Source organism: Capsicum annuum, chromosome 12, assembly GCF_002878395.1.
Source record: "Capsicum annuum cultivar UCD-10X-F1 chromosome 12, UCD10Xv1.1, whole genome shotgun sequence".
In the NCBI taxonomy this organism is placed as follows: Eukaryota; Viridiplantae; Streptophyta; class Magnoliopsida; order Solanales; family Solanaceae; genus Capsicum; species Capsicum annuum.
Genome location: NC_061122.1, coordinates 43,703,646 through 43,712,754, shown reverse-complemented (window position 1 = coordinate 43,712,754; position 9,109 = coordinate 43,703,646). Strand labels below are relative to the sequence as shown.

General features: G+C 35.5%; 1 long non-coding RNA gene across 1 annotated transcript; it reads left to right on the top strand.

Annotated features, from left to right (window-relative positions):
- Window positions 1–460: 460 nt before the first annotated feature.
- LOC107849998 lies at window positions 461–1,039 on the top strand. The gene is made up of 2 exons (XR_001668376.1): window positions 461–630; window positions 697–1,039. It is a non-coding gene; the product is annotated as an uncharacterized LOC107849998 (long non-coding RNA).
- Window positions 1,040–9,109: the final 8,070 nt, after the last annotated feature.

Here is a 9,109-nt window from a genome sequence, read left to right as displayed (position 1 = left end):
TTACTGCAAAAAACATACGCAAGGATTTGACTTTTTTTAAAATTATTTTTTATGAAATCTTCGACAAGATTATTTATGTAAAAAAGAGGAAGTGGATGTCATGAAAAAGCCAATTATGTAATTACTACTAGATAGACATGGAAGTTATGGTTCAAGTTTTCTAAAAAAGAAGGGCAAACTCATGACTATTACTTTTCTTATCATACTGTCTCAATTCCAATTTATGTGGCTGTTTTAATATAGGTGTTGAAGCATTACATTGCTGGCATTTCTGAGTTGAAGTTGCTATTTCTCTATGTTTATATTTTTTTTAATTAAAATTTTAGGTCCAGACTTGGACCATTTTATTTATAATAAAAAACTAAATAGATCCAATATTTACAATGTTGATCCATATCCACAAAAAGATCTGATCTATAATAAGGAATATGAAAAGACTCCTTTGTAGAAATATAAACCCTTTCTCCTTCAGACAAAAATACATTGTACTCTTTCTCATCCACCTCATCTGAAAAATGTTTTCCCCAATTTGGTGTCGCCGCTTTATCCTTTTTCTTCTCTAGGTGATTCGGAAGCTCTATCCTTGTAAGTCGGTGCTCATATCAGCTCTATTTATCTCCTTTTTCTCAGGTAAAATTTTTATCCACCTTGTACTTTAAATCCTTTTAGCTTTATCTAACCTCAAATGAATTTTAGGTGGTCAGGGTTTGACCCTACAAGATCAATGTTTCACAGTGTCGACCCACCGATTTGTACCACAAAGTAAGGGTCTATCCTTGTTACTTTCTTGACTTAAGAAATCAATATCCATGCCACTGACCTTCAATCTTCTTTGTGGATGCTGATCTTGGATCATCATGTACCAAAATATCAAGGCAGATCTGGTGTCATGTGGCAGAACGCTCCAACTACCCCTTTTGCGATGAAGTTTTTAGATAGCTAGGGCATCTAGCTAGGATTAGAACATTTCCTTTGTTATTGTACTAACAAACTGCTTTCTGAATGTGCTTGATAATGTATTGCACCCCCTTGAGATTGATCTATGTTTACAATTTATTGTTCCATTAGATAGTTTTATTATTTCATTGATGCAGTTAAAAGGTGGTTAGCTTAGCTATCAATGAACTGGAATTGAGCTAAGATAATTTCATAAGGTCAATTACTTCGTCTATAAATAAAAGCAACACTGCATTGTTCAAGTATGAGAATAATGAATAAATCAGTTTCTTGTTCCCTTCCTTTGTTCTCCCTTCATTATTCATGAATGATCAAGCTGCGTAGCTTATTTTTCACTTGATATCAGAGCCAGGTTTTGTATTGAGAAGATTCAGATTTCTTCTCTTGTTGTTTTTTGAGTTTTTCTGGGAATTGTTCGATTTCTATTTTTTCTCCACATAGGTAGGTATTTCTTATATTCTAACTAGTTGTTCTTTTATGATGCCTCCAAAAATTAATCAAAGTGACTCACTCTATATTATTGCTTTGGATAGCTCAATATTTTTGTTGTCCCCCTATCAAGCTAATTAGATCATAAAACTACAGCTTGTGGAGTCGATCAATGAGAATTGCACTCTTAGGCGAGAGAAAATTCAAATTTGTTACTGGAGCTTGCAACAAGGATTCATACAGGGAGAAATTTCATGAACAATGGAAAACTTGTAATGCTATTGTGTTGTCATGGATTATAAATACAGTGAGTGAGAACTTACTTTGTGGTATTGTCTATGCGCCAAGTGCTTTTATAGTCTGGGAGGACCTTAAAAAATATTTTAACAAGGTGAATCACATTTGCATCTACTAATTGCATTGCAAAATTAACATGTTTTCCCAAGGTACTAATTCAGTTTTTGTTTACTTTACAAATTGAAGAGCCTATGGAGTAAATATGAGGTTTTAGTCCTAAATCCTAGTTCCGATTGTCATAAATCTATGGAGTATGTAGATCACATATTTCAGCTATGATTACTACAGTTTTTGAGTGGATTGAATGAGTCATATGATCAGGCTCGTAGACAAATTATGTTGAATGGAGTAACTCTCACCATTAATCAAACTTATGCCATGATTATAAAGGATAAAATCCTGTATTCATCTTGTATGATTGTAGTGCAAGATAAGTTAGAGATAATAGCTATGCAGGTGAATCAAAGTTATAGTCATGGCCAGGAAAGTACTAACTACAAAGAAAGAAGGTATAGATATTATCATTTCATAGGTCACACTAGAATTGTTATAAATTGGTAGGTTATCCCACTGATTGAAAGCAAAGCTATAATGCTAACTATTCCAAGTCATATGTCGATGGACATTGAAATGTAGGACAAGGTCACAACTATGCTAATACTAATGGAAACAGTATCACACTACAAATATGGTAACTAGACAAATTGGTGTTTCTACTCCTAGTTATGACATGAGTCATACACCACTAGCTAAGGGTTATACCTTCACAAAATATGAATATACTCAAATCATAAATATGTTGAACAAAGACACCAAAGAGATGAAATGAGTCAATATGACAGGTATTACAACTTATTTTTTATTCAAAAATTATTCTCGCAGTTAGATTATAAATTTAGGTGCTACACATATGTATCAGCAAATAAAGATGTGTTCAAAGAAGGAAAAGTTCTAATTCATTGTCACAAATATAAATTACATCTACCTACTAGATCTAAAGTAAACATATCTCATGCTGGAGAGGTTCATACATTTGCAAATGTTGTGATCAAGGATGTTCTCTTTGTTCCAGAATTCAAGCTTAATTTATTATCTGTATCTAAAATAACTAAGAAGTTATCTCTTTATTTTCTTTTATCCTGATTTTTGTGTTTTTCAGGACCTCTTCAGTGGCAAAGTGAAGGAGATTGGTAGACAGGAAGGTGGACTTTATATTCGTAAAAGTGAGTGAAAAGACAAGATTAACAATGTAGGGAAAAGACATAATAAGATCATTGCAGAAGTTTTATTTCAAAGCTGTGCACGGTGGCACAAGAGACTTGGTCATAAAGTATTATAGGTTTTAAAGAGTCTAGACCTATTAAAGAATCATAAAGATATAAATGTTTTGAATAAATGTGCAGTATGTCCATTAGCTAAACAAACAAGGTTGTCTTTTCCTAGTAGTAATTCTTAGTAGTAATTCTAAGTCATCTGCTTGTTTGAGCTACTATACATGGATCTCTAGGGACCTTATAAAACCTCTAACTTTGATAATAAGTGTTACTTTTTTACTATGGTGGATAATTGTAGTAGATACTCTTGGGTACATCTGTTACAATTTAAGTCTAAGACTACAATGGCCATTAAGATCTTCATTTCTATGATTAAAACATAGTTTGGGATATATATAAAGACTATAAGACCTGATAATGGAAAAGAGTTTATTAATGCTTAATGTCAGATATTCGTTCAATCTTTGGGTATTCTTTACCAAACCAGCTGTCCTCATACACCATAACAAAATAGTATTGAGGGAAAAAAACATAGAAAAATACTAAACATAGTTAGGGCTCTCAAATTTCAGTCTCATTTACCCATCAGGTATTAGGGTTGTGTGTGAAAGCTTCTGTATATCTAATTAATAGGTTTCTATCTTCAGTTCTAGGTGGTAACAGTTCTTATGAACTTTTGTTCTCTAAGGTGTCTAAGTTTTCTCACTTGAGGGTCATAGGCTGTCTATGCTATGTGATACTTGTTCCAAAAGATGACAAGTTTTTTGAAAGGGCAAAACATATTGTGTTGATGGACTATTTTGAAACTCAGAAGGGATTTTTACTGCTAGATATACAATTCGAAAGGTTGTTAGTTAGTAGAGATGTTGTGTTTCAAGACGATGTCTTCCTTTTAGGTAGTTGCAGCAACAGGTTCAGACTATAGAAGTATCCAACACTGATGAAAGCATGAATGGTTTCCCAGTTTTATCTGATAATGATACCTCTCATGAGGTTGTTTCACTCATAATATCACCAGTTGAAGATGATAACTCTATTGCTACAACATTACCTGACATAGATGTAACCACATCCAATATAAACACACGTCCAGATGTAGATTCACATGGGATGATCACAAGTATAGACAACATAGCTGGTCCTTCATTAGTTGAGGCTTCATCAAGCAGACCTGCTAAAACTATTAAACCACCCATATGGATGCAATAATATGTCAATCCTTTTAGAAACCAGAAATGCAAGCATTTTTTAGCCAATAACTCATCTTATAGCAGAGTAATCAATGCTACTTGACTAAATTTTCCAGTTTAACTTAACCTCAATATTTTGAGCAAGCTATAATGGATGATAGATGGGTATAAGCTCTGAAATTAGAGATTTAAGCCTTAAAAGCTAACAACACATGGACTATTGTATACTTGCCTAAAGGTAAGAATACTGTTGGTTCCAAGTGGATTTATAAAATCAAGTATCAGGAAAATAGTAAAGTAGGGAGGTTCATAGCAAGACTAGTAGCCAAGGGATATAGTCAGTAGGAAAGGCTAGATTATCATGAGACATATTCACCTGTTGCGAAGATGGTGACAGTTAGGTGTGTAATTATAGTAGCAGTATTTAGAAGATAGTGTCTTTATCAAATGCCATTAATTTACAAGGTGATCTATAAGAAGAGGGATAATAGAGATGCTAAAAGGTTTCAGGTGGCAGGGGGAGAATAAAGTTTGCAAGTTGCTTAAATAATTATATGGTCTTAAGCAAGATTCCAGACAGTGGAACCTCAATTTACTAATGCATTACTTGCTGATGGTTTCACTCAAAGTGCACATGGCTATTCTCTATTCACTATGCATAAAGAAGAAGATACAGTGATGGTTTTGGTATATGCTAATGATCTACTTATTACTGGGAGTAATGCTGCTATGATTAAAGACACCATAAAGGAGTTATATAAACAATTTAACATGAAGTACTTGAGTGATCTTAAGTATTTTTTTAGGTATTAAAGTTTTAAGATCTGATGCTGGAGTGATTTTAAACCAAAGAAAGTATATCCTTAAGCTGATATCAGACACATGTCGTAGTAGTGCTAAGCCTGCACATACTCCTTCAGAATCCAATCTGATATTAACCACAATTGAATATGAACAATTTAGAGGTGAACATAGAGATGATTTTCTGTCAGGTATTTATTCTTATCAAAGACTCATGGACAAACTCATGTATGCCACTATAACCAACCCTGATATCAGTTTTACTATGCAGACACTTAGCTAGTTCATGAAAAATCCTAAAAGGTCTCATTGAGAAGTTGCTACCAGAGTTGTTAGATGTTTAAAAAGATTTGTTGGACAAGGTATTTGGTTGAAAGCTGATCCTTCTACTTTCTTTACTTGTTGGTGAGACTCAGACTGAGTTGCTTATCCTAATACTAGAAGATCAGTCAAAGGTTATGTAGTTCATTTTGGTGAATCTTTGATCAGTTGGAAGTCCAAGAAATAACATACCGTGTTTAGAAGTTCTGCTGAGACAGGGTATAGAAGCATAACCTCAGTAGTTACAGAGCTAACTTGGTTAGTTGACTTGTTTCAAGAACTCAGTTTCTCTATTACCATGCCTATCTCAGTACTTAGTGATAGTAATTTAGCTATTCAACTACCAAATAATCCAGTGTTTTATGAAAGAACAAAGCATATTGAGATTAATTGCCACTTCATCAGAGAAAAGATCAATACTGACTTAATTCGAGCTATTTATATCACTACTCATGATCAGGTAGTTGATCTTCTTACTAAAGGCTTAAGTCAGGCTCAATATTCACATTTGTTAGGCAAGTTTGGTGTGATAATGTTGTGCACCCTGTAACTTGAAGGGGAGTGTTTCAATATGTGTGTTAAAGCATTATATTATTGGCATTGCTGAGTTGGAGCTGCTATTTCTGTATGTTTACATATTATTATTCCATTAGATAGTTTTACTATTTCATTGACTAGTCGGTTAGTGAAGTTGTTAAGAAGCTAGGAGGTGGTTAGCTTAGCTATCAATGATCTAAAATTAAGCTAAGATATTTTGATAAGCTTATTTGCTCTGTCTATAAATAGAACTAACACTGCATTGTACCAGTTTGAGATCAATGAATAAATCAGTTTTTTTTCTTTGTTCTCTGACCAGACCCGATCGGGGGCCTTGTCTTAATGGGCATCCCAAGTCCAACCAAGACCTAGGACCACCCCCTGTTACCCAACCCAACCACCATTAGCATACCTTGAGTCGGCTGAGTACCGAGAAAATAGCAAGATAGCACAACTGGGCAGGGACTGACATAGGGATAGGTCTATTCCTAGACCAACACAACCAAGTCATCTCGTCACACCAAACCGTACCAACTGAACCAAACCATTCAAAAGGCCATAAACCAGGCCATAACCAAATAATTTCCAAAACATAATATAATTAATCCCAAAATAAATTACGATGGAACAACCAACAATCTCATCAACTAGTGTCAGCCCCAATGTCAATACAAATACTAAGGCTGACACCAATACCAATCTCACCCATTCCAACTCATAGCAATACAACAAAGCCTCTAACCAAAAGAGTAATAAAATTCGGTTGGGACATGCCCTCAACCATGGCCAAAAACAATACCAAAATAAAATCAAAGTGTCTAGAAATATTCAAAACATGAAATGGAGGCTTCCAAAAGGATGAAAGCTCACCACTTCAGTCCAAATGCATATCCTCGTGTCAATCACTTTGTAGGAGGAGTAGAACGGTCGGTTCCTGCATAGCATGGGTATACAACCGCCAGTAGACGGGTTAGCTGGTGAACGCTAGCATGATCTCAGGATAAGGATAAAATAATGTCATTTATAAAGCAAAGTAAAACCATCCATATGCACTCAATCATACATATATATAACCATATCTAGAAAAGGGACCGGGTTTAGCATGTCATTAAAATCTTTACCTGGGCTGTGTAGCTTTGACATCCTAATCTACCCACGGGCTATGTGTGTTCATCTCTCCCTACTGAAAGGGATCTAGTGCGTGTAGCCGCATGACCAGGGAAGAAAACCTGGGATAGCTATTACATCCCCTAAAATATAGTATGACATCATGCATACGATCGATAAGACCAATCTCACATCGGCAAATATGAGTTTCCAGTTTTGGTCCTCCTGGAAGCTCCACCTTCCACGGCTTTGCTACATATCCCGCCATTATTGCCCAATTAAAACCATTACCAAACAACCAACCAATCCATTTAACATTTATTAACCAAGGCTATTTAGTGGTGGTAGCGTCATACCGACCGTACTTGCAAGTACTATCCATAGCCAACCATATATAGGTTTAAGGAAAATTCCAAGTGCCCTTTTATTTACCATATTAAATCACTTGGGGAATTTCATGTACCCCACAAGCATAACCATTGAGCCGTTTACCTTTCCATCCATTTAAACCATGCATAATTCCTTTACCAATTTCTAAAAGAAGCAAGAGTTCCATTAAAAGTACTCAATGTAATGAAAACATTATTATAGGCATTTTGTCAAACACATTAGGGGCATAATATAACCAAAACCAATTCCAATTACCATTAAACCATTATCGAGCAATCAAATTATCCAAAACCACCATTAATGCACATAAAGCATAATTAAAATCATGAAAAAACCATAACTAATCATTTAGTATCAAAACCCCCAATTCATATTTGAAAATCAAAATCATACAATTAATGAAGTCATGAAAGCATTCATAAAACCATGCTTTTAGATAGAATTAACAATGAGGGAAGAGAACATGTCTTAAACCAAGATGATGATGGAAAGAAATCACCAAGACAAGCCCCAAATTAATCCTCTAGTTGAAACCCTAGCTTCCCTTGCTCAAAAGTTTTTGAGAGTATTATAGAGTGTTTAAGAAGATTTTCTAACTATTAATGAATAGAATAATAAGGTACATAACCTTCTGAGTAGGTTAGAAGTCGTGGGACCTTATTAGGATAAATAGAGAAATGTCCAAAATACCCCCACTTAAGTTGCACAAATTCCCGTCCCAGGGGTACGACTGGCCCTCACGAGTCGTACCCTCCAACACTATTAGTACCCTCTACTCATATCCCAACCTCAACCTTTGGATCCAACACTGTCCAGCATACGACTCATCCAACCAAGTCGTATCCAAAGCATACGATCCATGCCCTTCATATGTACCCCTGTCAAATTAACCCCAAGAAAGATTTAGGCATTGTCCACCATACGAGTCTATGGTACAACTCGTACCCTGGCTTACGGCTCATGGTGAGCCACTTATATTCAGATTCAACCTAAGTAACCAAGTCTAATATTAAGTTAAGGAACCAAATGATCCGTACACACCAAAATAACTCATATCCCTAAGTCGTATCCATTTTAGTAACCAAAATCCATCCCACTAACCAACACTGGTCAGCATACAACTGGACCTTACCATCCTTACCCCAATATACGGCTGGTACCCATGAGTCGTATTGGGTCTAGAGACCAGAATTCTAGGAAATTTTCTAAGGGTCAAAACCTAGGGTGTTATAGTCTCCCCTACTAGGAACATTCACCTTCGAAAGATGGATAAGGTAGGGGTAACCACATGCACGAGTCATTTGTATTATCAAATATATTCTAATCTTTAACAATGTTTGAAAACAAAGAGACAAAGATATTAATCTTTACTTTAACAAACTTAGAACATAAAGATGTGTTGAAGACACATACCTTCCGCATAAATACCAAGAGCAAAAAATAGATGCGGATACTTGGACTTTATATCCTCTCTCATTTCCCAAGTAGCCTCTTCCACCTTATGGTTCCACTACAGAACCTTAACCAAAGCCACATCCTTGGTCTATAACCGATGAACTTGCCTATCCAAGATCTCAACTAGGACTTCCTTAGAAGACAAAGAATTCGTGATACCCAATCCTTCCAAAGAAACAATCGAGGAGGGATCACCAATGCACTTCCTCAACATGGAAACATGGAAACAAGAAAGACCGGATGAACCAAGATCAAGCTAGAAGTCAACTCCATCTCATAAGCAACATTACCAATTCTTCGAAAAATCTCATAAGGACCAATATGTCGGGGACTGAGCTTTCCCTACTTACC